Source organism: Terrapene carolina, unplaced genomic scaffold, assembly GCF_002925995.2.
Source record: "Terrapene carolina triunguis isolate 2854851 unplaced genomic scaffold, T_m_triunguis-2.0 Scaffold58, whole genome shotgun sequence".
Classification (NCBI taxonomy): domain Eukaryota; kingdom Metazoa; phylum Chordata; order Testudines; family Emydidae; genus Terrapene; species Terrapene triunguis.
Window position 1 is genome coordinate 62,570,625 of NW_020664409.1, and position 13,739 is coordinate 62,584,363.

Consider the following 13,739-nt stretch of genomic DNA (forward strand, 5'->3'; position numbering starts at 1 on the left):
ACTGATCCCACCAAGTACAAGCTAGTCCAGAATGAGGTCTCCTACCTACTGGACATGGGAGGGAAAGAAGGGCTTCCTCCAGAAGAGCATTTCTCAGGGCTTTATTCCATCTTCTTCACTGTTCAGAAGCACACTGGAGGAGTCAGGGCTATCCTTGATGTTGAAAGTCTCAACAAATGGATGAAAAAAAACAGTTCTATAAGTGTGATAATGACATCCCTGTCTGAAGGGGACTCCCTAATCACTGTGGATTTAGCAGACACATACCTTCACATTCTAGTGCACCCCTCCCACTGCAGGCTTTGATATTCGCTTATGGCACAGATCACTATCAGTACCGGACACTTCCATTCAGTCTCTTGTCAGCCCCCTGGGTATTTAGGAAGATGCTGGTGGTTATGATAACCAGACTCAGGTCCCAGGATATTCACCTGTATCCCTGTTGGGATGACATTTTAGTCAGAGTTGCATCCCAGGCTGCAGTACTACAGTGCCACAGATCAGACTCTGGATCTTCTGTAAGCACATGGATTTATAATAAACACCAAGAAAGTACCCTAAACCACTCAATAAGGATCATTCACCTGTGTGGGGAGATAGACACATCAACAATGCAGATCTTCCCATCATTAGACAGATTCCAGAAGATTCAGAATCTGATATCCATGCAGGAGCCAAATCATTATTGAATGCCTTCTGCTACAGGCCCTCCTGGTCTCATGCATGGGGATGACCCCATGGACAAGATGATACATCACATGCCTTTAGGCTTTTCTTCTGAAAGTATGGGACCACTGTCCAGAGCACATGTGACTCCAGGTCCTTGACTCCCTGAGATGGTGAACAGCCAGCAAAAACATCTGCAGGGATCTTTCCAGACCCTCAGGTTCTCATCACAAACACCAGTCTGAAGGGATGATGACCACATTTGGGATGCAAAATGGGACAGGGCACCTGGATACTTGGAGAAAGGAACCCAGCATCAATCTCTTAGAACTCACGGTAGTCAAACTAGCTCTTCTGAGATTCCAGAGCACCTTGGTTGGAGGTCAATGGCCTTAACTAGTGACTCATGGAAAATGGGGCATAGATGAGAACTAGGTGGTTAAAGCTCATTCCAAACAATAGTGAAGTGATAATGGCAGGTTGAGGAAACAACCTGAAAAGAAAATAGATGAAATTATTCTTCCACTACTTAAAGAACAAGCTGAAGCAATTTCAGAACCATTAGTAATGATCTTTGTGAACTCAGAGAGAATGAATGAGGTCCCAGAGGAGTGAAGAAGAGCAAACATAATACCTATCTTCAAAAAGAGGAGGGGGAAGATACAGGGAATTACAGACCAGTGCACCTAACTTTGATACCCAGAAAGATACTGGAACAAATTATATTAAACCATGAATTTGTTCAAACCTGGAGAATAAGAAGGTGATAAATAATAGCCAACATGGGTTTGTCAAGAATAAATGATGCCAAATCAATGTAATTTCTTTTTTTGATAGTGTAACCTAGCCTAGATGGGGGGAAGCAGTAGATGTGCTTAAAAATGCTTTTGACACTATATGACATGATACTCATAAACAAACTAGGGAAATATGGTCTAGATGGGTTCAAAACTGGTTGAAAAACTGTACTCAAAGAGGTAATTATCAATTGTTTGCTGTCAAACTGAGGGAATGTATATAGTTGAGTTGGACAAATGTCTGTCTTCAATCCAGTACTGTTCAATATTATCATCAATGACTTGGATTATGGAGTGGAGAGGATGCTTATAAAATTTGTGGATGACACCAAGATGAGAGGGGTTGCAAATACTTTGGAAGACAGGATTAGAATTCAAAATGATCTTGATAAACTGGAGAATTGGTCTGAAATCAACAAGCTGCAATTCAATAAATGCAAGGTAATATACTTTACAAATCTAATGCACAAATATGAAATGGAGGATATCTAGGCAGCAGTGCTGATGAAAAGGAGCTGTGGGTTATAGTGGGTCACAAATTGAGCATGAGCCAACAATGTGATGCAGTTGTGGAAAAGGCTAATATTCTGGGGTGTATTAAAAGGAGTCTTATATAAGATGAGAGATAATTGTCCAACTCTATTTGGCACTGGTGAGGCCTCAGCTGGAGGTCTATACCTACTTCTGGGCTCTACACTTTAGGAAAGATGTGGACAAATTGGAGAGAGTCCAGAGGAGAGTAACAAAAATGATAAAAGGTTTAGAAAACCTGACCTAAGAGCCAAAATTTAAAAAAAATGGGTATGTTTAGTCTTGAGGAAAGACTGAGGGGAGACCTGATAACAGTCTTCAAATATATAAAGGTTTATTATAAAGAGACAGCGATCAATTGTTCTCCATGTCTACTAAAGTTCGGACAAAAAGTAATGGGCTTAATGTGCAGCAAGGGTGATTTAGGTTAGCTATTAGGAAAAACTTTCTAAGTATAAGGAGAGTTAAGCACTGGAGCACATTACCTAAGGAGGTTGTGGAATCTCTGTCACTGGAGATATTTAAGAACATTTTAGACACACCTATCAGAAATAGTCTAGGTATACGTAATCATGCCTCTGCACAGGGGGATATACTAGATTGTTTCCTGAAGTCCCTTCCAGCCCTACATTTCTTTGATTCTATATCCCTGTAAGTCGGGTATAGACTACCATTGGTTACATGAGAGACAAAGTGGGTTAGCTGATAGCTTTTATTGGACCAACTTATTGGTTACTTGAGGTGAGTTGGTTACTTGAATTTACAACTTGGATTGTTCTAGACCTCCAGCTGTTGTTGGATTATCATATTACAACAATGACCAGAAATGCTTTTTTCCCCATCTGTACCAACTTAAGTAGTTGCAACCTTTTCTTTCCAAATGTGAACCTTGTTGCTGTTATCCATGTCTACATTACCTAAAGATTAGGCCGCTGCAATGCACTCTGCACAAAGCAATACCTTGAATCTATTAGGAGCCTGAAACTGGTGGAGAATGCAGCAACCTGCTCATTATGCAGAATATGTTGCTGGAAGCTCATGACACCAGTACTCTGGAATCTGCCCCGGCTGACTCTTTGGGTTTCACTAAATAGACAGTTAATGTGCAACAAGGTGGGGTGTGAATCTACAGTGCACCAGCTTGTCGTGCACAAGGACCCTGCTACCATTAACTAAAAGTTCCCTATTGCACACTGATCTATTGGGGTTTCAAATGTCAGTAAATCAAAGTGCACTAGGGAACTTTTAGTGTATGGCAAAAGGGATCCACACAGCCAGTTAGTGCATGGCAAGCTGGTGTACTGTAAATTTACACCTCAGCTTGCCATGCACTAACTGTTTAGGTAAGCCCTTCATCTCCAGGTGAAATTTAAAGGTGTTGGGTTTGATTTTTAAAGCCATAAATGTCCTGCAACTTGCTTTAGTTAGGCGATTGCCTTAGTTTCTCCATATGCAAAAAGGGGATAATTTTACTTATCCTCCTTTGTAAAGTGTTTTGAGGATTTAGGGATAAAACGTGCCATATAAGAGCTAAGTATTGTATATTTGTTTATTCTCTCACTGTCAGGAAGAATTCTCCGATATCCAGCTTAAGTTTTTCCTTTGTTACTTTAATCCTATTAACTCCTACTTAAATCCCTGTTTACCACACTGAATAATTCTTCTCCAACATTGGATTTACACCCTCAGATTTTCATAGACTATGATCATATCCCCTAATTTAGCTATCAGTTAGCCAAGCTGTAGTATACATATTTAGCATTTTAAATCTTTATGCAGACATCTGTCCCTCAAGCCTCTGACAATTTTTATTGTTGGTCTCTGAAACCCCTCCAGTTGGTCAGTAGCTATTTAGTATTGAGATACCTGGGAAAGATAGCATACATTCCAAGTCTGGTTGTTCCAGAACCATATAAAATCTCATAGAAGTCAATAATGGGTGCTGGACTGGGCCCAGAAAGAAGGAGTATTTAGTTCCCTGTCCTATAATGGGATTCTTTCACTTAAACCAGTGGTTCTCAAACTTTTTTACTGGTGACCCCTTGCACATAGCAAGCCGCTGAGTGTGACCCCCCACCCCATATAAATTAAAAACACTTTTTATATATTTAACACCATTATAAATGTTGGAGGCATAGCGGGGTTTGGGGTGGAGGCTGACAGCTCGCGACCCCCCATGTAATAACCCTGTGACCCCCTGAAGGGTCCCAATCCCCAGTTTGACACCCCCTGACTTAAACAGTACTAAATTCCATTGACCCTTTTTCACAGCTGTATCATATTACAATCTCCATGCCTAATTTGGCTGTTTATTATGACCAGTACAATGATTATTATTATTTTCTTAATGTATGTAGTACTTGTATTAATGTAGCACCTAGGAGACCATATTATGTACCAGAACCCTGTTGTACTAGGCACTTTAGGAATACAGAACCAAAAGACTTCCCCTGCCCAAAGAGCTCACAGTCTAAATATAAGACAAGCGACAACAGATGGATATAGACAGATGGGGGGAGTGCAAGGAAATAATGAGACAATATTGGTCAGCATGACAGGCAGTGGTTTCAGACACCAGCAGTCCTATATGCCTTTCCGTCTCCCACTGAATCTGTTTCAGATACTTTTCCTCCAACTGTATTAGCTTGCACTTTTAAATATTGAATCTCATTTCATTTTCTCTGTTTCTAATCTTTCTAGATTTTTATTAATTCTCTGTCCTGATTGGTCATCCTCTGGTTGCTGCATTCTCATTTCTCTCTGCCTATTTCTCCCATCTGTATTGCATTGTCTCTCTGCAGTATTCCTCTATCTATGTGTATAATATAATGTATAAGTACAATAATACTTAGCACTTATATAGCATTATACAAACACTAAGTATTCATCACAACAGCCCTATGATGTAGAAATAAAGTGTTATTTTCTTTATTTTGCAAATGAAGAAACTAAAGCGCAAAATGGTGACTTGAACAAAGACACAAATGGCCGGTTCTTGGATTAGAAAACAGGAGTTCCTTGCTCCCAGAAGTGTAGTTGGCCAATTGCACCATGCTATCTTTCACATTACTTAGCTGCCCTCAATCATTATGGCCAGAAGTAACAGTGACACTGCAGCAAAAGGCTCCAGTGTGTTCATAGGCCAGCAATGAGGAGGAAGTTCCTGGCAACCCATGAGGAACCACTCAGCCACAAATTGGTCTTGGGTTCCCCCTTCAAAAAATGAAGAACCTGTGACTGTGGGGTTCATGGCCCCCAAATCCAACCTTACATAGAGAAGCTAAAGAACAACCCTTTTGGGGGAATGAAAGTAGGTGGAAATGACAGTGTGTGGGGAAATGACAGTAAATGATTTACAGAAGTACTTGTTAAAAAAAATTGAAGTTAAGAATAGGTTCAGTACTAAACAGAGTAGTGTCCTACAGCTTGTGCCCCAATGGCTGGATCTGTCAGGCAGCTTGTCAACAGTGATATTGGCAGGGGTCTGAAGGAGCTTGAGGGATGAATCCAGAGTACTTGCCACTCCATGGGTACCATGAGGACTTCAGCTGTTTGCAGGTGGCGGGAGATAGGATGGTGGAATCTCAAAGAAAGGGTGGAGGCAGTTATTGCTAGAAAGGTTCTAGCTATTGAGCAGGGCATGAGGACAGGAAGTCTTATCACGGGTAGAGTGATGTGTTATGAGAAAATGAAGGGAAAGGCAGACTGCCATAAATTTTCTTTTTGTTGAAAATTATTGATAACGTGTATAGGGAAAATATTTAGTAATGATATTCAGTAGAATTCTAATTGTAAGATTTTCATATCACTTAATTTACAAATGGCATTCCTGCTCTGTTGCCTTTAAGAGGAACGAAATGGTAACCATTGTAACATTTATGACCAAGTTCCTCTCAGATGCCTTGTGGAAATATATACTGTGGTGGGTCCTTCTATAGAGTTTAAAAGATACTTACCCATTTTTCCACAACCTTCTTACATACTTAATGCATCTTTTTGCTAATACTTGGGTCACTCACCAATTTTTGTAAAATATGAAGCAGATTTTCAGACATTTAATGTAAGCACATCTATTTTCATTTGAACATAGGGCTTTTGTATTTGTGTACAGGGCATTTGGGTATTTTTTAACTGAATAGTTTTCAGTGTTCCTGTAAATTTAGATGATAGTAATTCTGTTCTGTTCTATAAGCAAAATACCTTATTAATCTCGCTATAGCATAAGGTGCATGCTTTAGTGAAAACTAGATCAAAGCAATATATTTCTATTAACTAGACATTTCCAGTAAAGGTAAGTCAGCTCCTGCTCCCAGGAGAATTTCTGAGCATAATATAGAAAGGAAATTTTGAAATGTTGCTCTGTTTGAACTAGAATAAGAGTGCATCTAGTGTAAACACAATAGGAATTTTCTCTTGTGTTTCTTAGAATTGCAGTATGGGTTTTGTAGAGTGATATGCAGAGCTCTCTGCATGGTTTTATAATTGAAACATTGTTGTATGTTACAAGATTCAGTTTTTGATCTCTTCTTCATAATAGAGACTCTTTAATCTTTTTCTCTCTGTTGCCTCATTTTGCCTTCTCAGTGTATTACGCATGCTGAATACCATTATTGCTTTTGCTTATTAACTAGGGATGGATTTGGAAAAAGTAATTTTGTGCTGGCTTGATGTAGCAGAATAAGCTGTCAAACATCATACCAGGTGACAGTGTGATGTCCTTCTGTGGAGCTGCAGCACAGTGTGTGTTATAGCTGGAAGGTTATAGGTAATCAGAGAGGATTACCAACGGCAGCTTTATTAAATATCTGTGGAGGTCTACTGTGGCTGTGACCAGATAATATGAGCTTCTAGTATGAAAACAGGAAATTATTAATAAACTGGATTGGCTGTTCTGAATGCCCTTGCAAAAAGTTTATCTAATTTTATTTTCCTGGGAGATGAATGTCAAGTATTAGATTTATTATTATTTAAGGTGCAGGCCTTTTATTCTTTGAAGTGATTCCCTTTTAATTTGTTATATTTCCCTGGATGTTTGATGATATTAACATTGTTTAAACCAGAATGTTTCTATTCTCATTTTCTAGTAAGTAAATTTGGACAATTCAGAATTCACTGTTTTGGGTTTTTTTAAGTGTCTGATAAAATACTGTTCAGTGGTGGTTGAAGCAGCATTCACGTTCATGTAACTCTTTCTGCCCAGTGTTTGGTTTTATGTATTAAATATACATTTTTATATATATTATTCTTTCATCTTATCAATTTTGGACAGCTCTATTGTACATTTTCTTAAAGATTGAATAAGTAAAACCAGTTTAATCCAACATTTCCCCCCCCAAAATTAACATTGCTTAAAGTAGAAATTGCAGATTTATTTGTGTTAAATTACTGAAACACTTCTGCATAGAATTGTAAATTACTCTTAAGAGTTTGAAGAAATCATATAGTCAATTTAGATACACCTTTATCTCTTCAGAAAGATTAAAAATGTAGCACCTTAGGTTTAGCACTGTGAAGTTTGACAAGCATTGAAACAAAAAAGGAAGTGTAAATTTTACTAATCAAAACATCTGTACTATGCAGCCATTTACATTTTCCTATCAAGACATGAGAGAAATGTTAATTTTAGACGACTCTTTTTATGACCTATAATTACTGTCATTAAGAAAGCTCTGGAGACTTACAGGGAGCTTTGACTGAAATACAGTTTGACATGTTCTATAATTAATGCTGAATTAACGTGCTACAGTATGTGCCTCAGAAGAAAAGGTTTCTTTTACTCAAAGAGAAGTCAAAGAAATTGTATTCTAGTAATGCCTGCTAGCACCGCTATATTTAAAGTTATGTCACTGGTTCCTATATAAAGCCTATTTCTCTGTAGCTTATCATTTGGTTATAAAAATGTAGTTTGGGCTCAGACATGAGCATATAAGATCTTAACATATAGTTGTATTTAATTATTTATTTATTTATTCATTCATTTATTTACTTTGCAAATTACATTAAATATTGATTTGATATCATTTAGGTTATACTTGTGAATAAAATACAGATTTTTCAGGTTCCCTCTGTTGAACTTGCTACCAACAAAAATGGTAAGAATTACGCTACAAACTTACAGTTTGTTAGTACTTAATATGACCCAGTCACTTTTGAGATCGAGGAAAAACACTGAAAATTGCTAAGATCTAGTATTTACTTTTAAACAGGCGATGGTGCGTGCATTGCAAACACTGCTCATAATAATTTGTACTATGAGAGGCCATAAGGGTTCTGAAGACTTCATTGCAATGTTTTGGCTGTGATAGATATAGATGTAGTGCATAGTGAATAATTCAGATCATGCTTTAACTGCTCTTCTTACTACCTTCTTATAGATGGAGTCACTGTGGATACTTCCAGAACCTAATGATTCTGGATATAGGGAAAGATTTTTTATGTTTTTTTTTTTAAATAAAAATGGCCATAAATTTCCTTTTAAAACACAAATCATAAACAATTCACAATTTAAGGGTTCAGTCTTCCAAGCCACACAACAAGTCCTTACTCATGTAAGTAGACGTATTGATTTAATGAGATTAATACTCTGAGTAAGGGTGAGATTGAGCCATTATGGTTATAATACATACTATTAACCGAACAAATTACTGTTCTCCATACAATCCACACGAAACATGAGTCACTGGCAAATAAATAGTATTTTTTTTAAATATCCTTAGGAGGATTCAAAAAGGAAGAGACATTTATTCAAATAATAATAATATCATTGACAGTTATATAGCCGGGACAAAAATTTATAAAGGATATCAACCCTCATACTTCAGGACATTATCCAGTCACTAGCTCCCACCATGGGTTAATGTCTTGAAGCATGAAGGGTTGATATCCTTTATAAATTTTTGTGCTAGCTAATGTAACTGTGGTTGATAGGACTATTACTCAAATAAATCTCTTCCTTTTTAAAATCCTATGAAAGGAATTTTTTGAAAGTATTTATTTGCTATTAAGTAATATATTTGCTCAAGAATATATTGTGGCAATGAGTTCCACAGTTTAAAATATGTCAAAAGTCTTTCTTTTTATCAAATAGAGCCCAACTGATATTTCACTGTACCAACCATTATTTTATATACTTTTATATACTTCTCTCATGTCATCTGTTATTAATCTTCTCTTTAAATTAAGCAGTTCTAATCTTTTAAATCTCTGTTCATATAAACGTCTCTCTCTCTCCGTGTTTCTGATAATTTTATTGATCTTCTCTGGACTTTTTTTATTTCTGTTATATCTACTCTTTTTGATGCAGTGACCAAAGCTGGACACGGTATTCATGGTGAGGACATATAATTGATTATCATAATGTTGTTACACTATTTTCAATATTATTTTATAATCCTTTCTTAATACTCCTTAACATTTTGGACCAGATCCTCAACTAGTGTAAATTGATGTGGCTCTACTGAAGTCAATGGAACTATTTTGTTTTTCATCAGCTGAGGATCTGGCCTTGTATGTGCTTTTTTGCCTTCAGCTGCACATTGAGCAGATGTTTTCCCTGAGTCGTCCAGAATGACACCCAGCTGTTTTCCCTGAGTGATTATAGTTTATTTAGAACCCCAAAACGACAAAATATTTCTTCCTGTATGCATTACTTTGAATTTGTTAACAATGAATTTGATCTGCCATTTTGCTGTCCAGTTGCCTAGTTTTGCTAGGGTTCTGTGGAAATCTTCAGTCTTCTATGGTCTTGTCTAAATTTTTAACATCTGCCACATCACTGTTCACCCCAGATCATTAACTATATTAACAATATATTCATATGACACTAGTCTTAGTGACTCATTGGGGCACCCCACTATTAAATTCCTTTCATGTTGCATATTGACCATTTATTCCTAATTTTTGTTTCCTACCTCTTAACCTGTTGCTAATCCATTACAAGCCTTCCTCTCACTTTTTGACTATTTTGGTTTCCTTAACATCTTCTGGTGAGGAACTATGACGACACTCTTCATGGTTCAAGACAAACCACCTGGCAAATTCAAGAAGGGTGCAAAAGTCCACAGAGTTTATTGAGGCAGTTCCCCATACACCCCTGGGCACGATTCTCTACAAAAATCTCATTAGGCCACTCAGGCCTGTCCCAAAGAAATAGTCCCATGAAGAAAACAAACTCAGTAGTCCGGTGCCAAGCCTACTTTCCTCCACAGTCTGCAGTATCTGGCAGTCAGCAGTATCTGCAAAAGTTCTGGGCTGGTCCTTTCCCCAGAAAGGAAGAGATTAGAGATCTGTTCTCCTACCTACTCAACTAGCTACTGAGCTATCCTCTTCCCTTGTTAACTGCCACTTCATTACTTGACTGCGAGTGCAGGTGTAGTGGGGCGGGGCTGAGTGGGCCCATAGCTGTTCATTAACCCTTGCTGGTTCAGTGTGGGGTTGGTATATCTCATCATAGGAACTTTAGCAAAGGCTTTTTGAAAGTCCAAATAAATTATATCCACCAGTTCTTCTTTTATTCACTATTTTCTTGACTCACTCAAAGAGTAATAATAGGTTGGATAGGCAAAATTTTCCTTTACAGAAGCTGTGATAGTTTGTCCTGTCATATCATGTTCATCAAGGTGTTTATAACTCTTTAATATTTTTTTCTCAGCTAATTTACCTAGTACTGTAAAAAAGCTCACTGGTTTGTAAGTCTCAGGATTAACCCTAATGCCTTTTTTTAAAGACAGATATAATACTGACTACCTGCTAGTCTACTCAAACAGTGGCCAATTTTAATGACAAAATTATTTATTTATTTTTATTAGCACTTATACATTAGTAGGTTCAAGATGCATGAAATAATATTGAACAGATTATGTATGTGCAACTATGTTAGACCTAGGCCCAGATTCTTAAAAGTGTTTAGGAATTGCTTCGCTTGGCATTGCAACACTTAACTACTTTAGTAGCTTAGATTTCATTTTCAAAAGTCTCATTCTCAACTGTCAATGGGATTTTAGCTCCTAAATGCCTTTTGAAAATGAGATTTAGGTTCTTAAATTACTTGGGTGTTGCAACACTGAGCACAGAAATGCTTAAATACCTTTAAAGTTTATTTATAGTCATTAAAATGCATCTTTAATTTTTGTGTAGTCATTAAAGATGACACTAAATTACCTTACTCCGCCCCCCACAAAAAACCCAACCCAGATCCCACAGCACATCACCTGAAACATAGCTTACCTCAGAGGCTGCCTCTCTCTGTGTGTGGTACCACAGGAGATTAGGTGAGATGCTCAAGCTACAAGAGCCTCTTGGCTTAAGCATAATGAGGCTTGATGCAGGGAATTTTCTGTGAAGGGTCCTCAAATGGAATTTGCTTCTCCCTTGGTCTGCCAAGGCTGAATTTGTTGACATTCTAGTCTCACTGCAAAGCTTATCTTTTTTCCAATTTTTGTATGTGCACACAGATATTTATATAGGCACATTTTTATATAAATTATAAATAAGTGAATGTCCAGTTGTTGCAAATGCAAGAGTAATGAGCCCACAGTCTATGCAATCTTCTTGTGGTGGAAAGTACAAGTTATATAGCATTGCGGATCCAATTCAGCAGCCGAAAAAGTTATTGGTTTCACAGATGCAAAATCACTATGAAAATAAGACACTAGTTGAGGTGTTGTCTTATTTTGATCACCTTTAGCCTCTCTAGCTTTTTGTGAGCCCCAGAGAAGGCCTCTCCCTAGTGGTCAGCTCCCTCCTGTACCATGTGGTACAGAAAGGCCTCAGCACCCTGTAGAGGAATAGACGGCAAAGCAGCAGTAGCAGGAACAGCTTGGACACATCTTCAGCCCCCCACTGATATTAGTAGTATCAACCTAACTCACTGCTCATTCAGGTGAAAGTGGCATGGGCAGGAGGACAGGGAGAAGGTGATTGTCAGGAGGGATGTGTGTGAGGGGGAACATGGCAGATAGGCAACGGTCACAATAACATGGTAAGAGGGGAGAAGGAAAGGAAGAATAGTAAGTCAGGGATAATTAAAGTAGGAGTGGGCAAACTTGGATGTTTAGATAACAAATCAGTATAAGCAAGAGTTAAAACAATGAGTAAATAGGTAAGGGTTACATTTTAAAAAGAGAAAAATAGATATATAAAAATTATTAATAATTAAAATAGATTATCAAGAAAAATAGGCACGTGTTTAAAATGCCTGAGTTTTATAATAATAGCAATGCAAGTTATAAAGATTTGTAGAGGTTAGTAAGCCTGGGGTAAGGAGCAATGATAAAGGCAAATAGGTCAGGGTGAAATAAAATGAAAAGGAAAATGTTTTAAAACTAACTTTAGAAAACTGAACATATGTTGCACCATTTCCCTCCTTTTGTCTATGTGTTGTCTGTTTATCTATAGCCTGATCTTGAATAAATATATGCATGTGCTTAATGGGACTAATCCTGTATGAAAAGTGGCTGGTATGTAACTGTTTGCAGGACTGGATCCTGCCTACATGTGCATCTGTAAAACATCTATCACACTTCTGGGCTCTTTATTAATACCAATAATCAATACATTGCAGACAGCAGGGTTCTAATTCATTTTGCAAAAATAATTTACTGGTTTCTCTATCTGTAAAATGGGAGAATGAATTTGACTTTCTTCATAAAGTCTTTGAGATCTTTGGATAAAAGTGCTATAAAAGAGCTAAGTGATATTATTATTATTATTATTTATTGTTTTATTATTTATTTATTTTATTAATTTAATTTATTTATAATATCATCCACTATGTGTTAGTTGTTTCCAAACTCTTTAGAATCATAGAAGATTAGGGTTGGAAGAGACGTCAGGAGGTCATCTTAAGGACAGTCGCTTCTCTGAAAAACTTACAACATAAGGGCAGACAAGTAGACAGTGTTTACGGGAAGGGAAATAACAATAAGTATTAATATACAATTTATATACGAGTCAACTCAATTCACCATGAGCAGCATGGCAGAAGTGGGTCTTTAAGAAGAACTTAAATGTGGACAGAGAAGGGGCTTTTTGCAGATGGGTGCATAGAATTTGAAGCACACAGAGGGGGCTGTGGAAGAAGGCATGGAGGTGATTGTGTTAGAAGCTGAGACCATTGGCAGAATGGTGGGGACAGAGATCAACATGAGGCTTGACAAGGGAGGTTGAGTCAGGAGGGGCAGAGTTATGTCGAACTTTGAAAGTGGTGAAAAGAAGCTTAAATAAGATGCAAAAACACTTGGGGAGACAGTGGACGGGGGATTCAGATAGGAGAATTATATGATCAAACCAATAGGCAAGGACGATGAGTTTAGTGGTTGCATTTTGTATGGATAGGGAAGTAATGTATGTGTGTTTGGGAGGCCAGAGAGGAGGAGGATGCAGTGGTTAAGTTAGCATATAATGAGGGCCTAAAGAAGAGATTTGGTTGTTGGTATGGAAAACAAACAAACGTGGATCTTGGACACATTAAGGGAGGGAGAAGCAGCAAGATATGACCTGGATGTACGGATAAGAGATAGGGAGGAGTGAAGAATAACCCTGACGTTGTGGGTCTTGGCGTTGGCAAAGATGGTGGTGCTGCCAACAGTGCTAGAGAAGAAGGGAAGGTTTGAAAGGAAGATCAGGAGATCCATTTTGACCAAGTTACATTTTAAATGAATGACTAAGTATCCAAGAAGTGATGTCAGAGAGAGAAGCTGAGATGTGGGATTGGATGGAAGGAGAAAAGTTAGCTGTGGAAAGCAT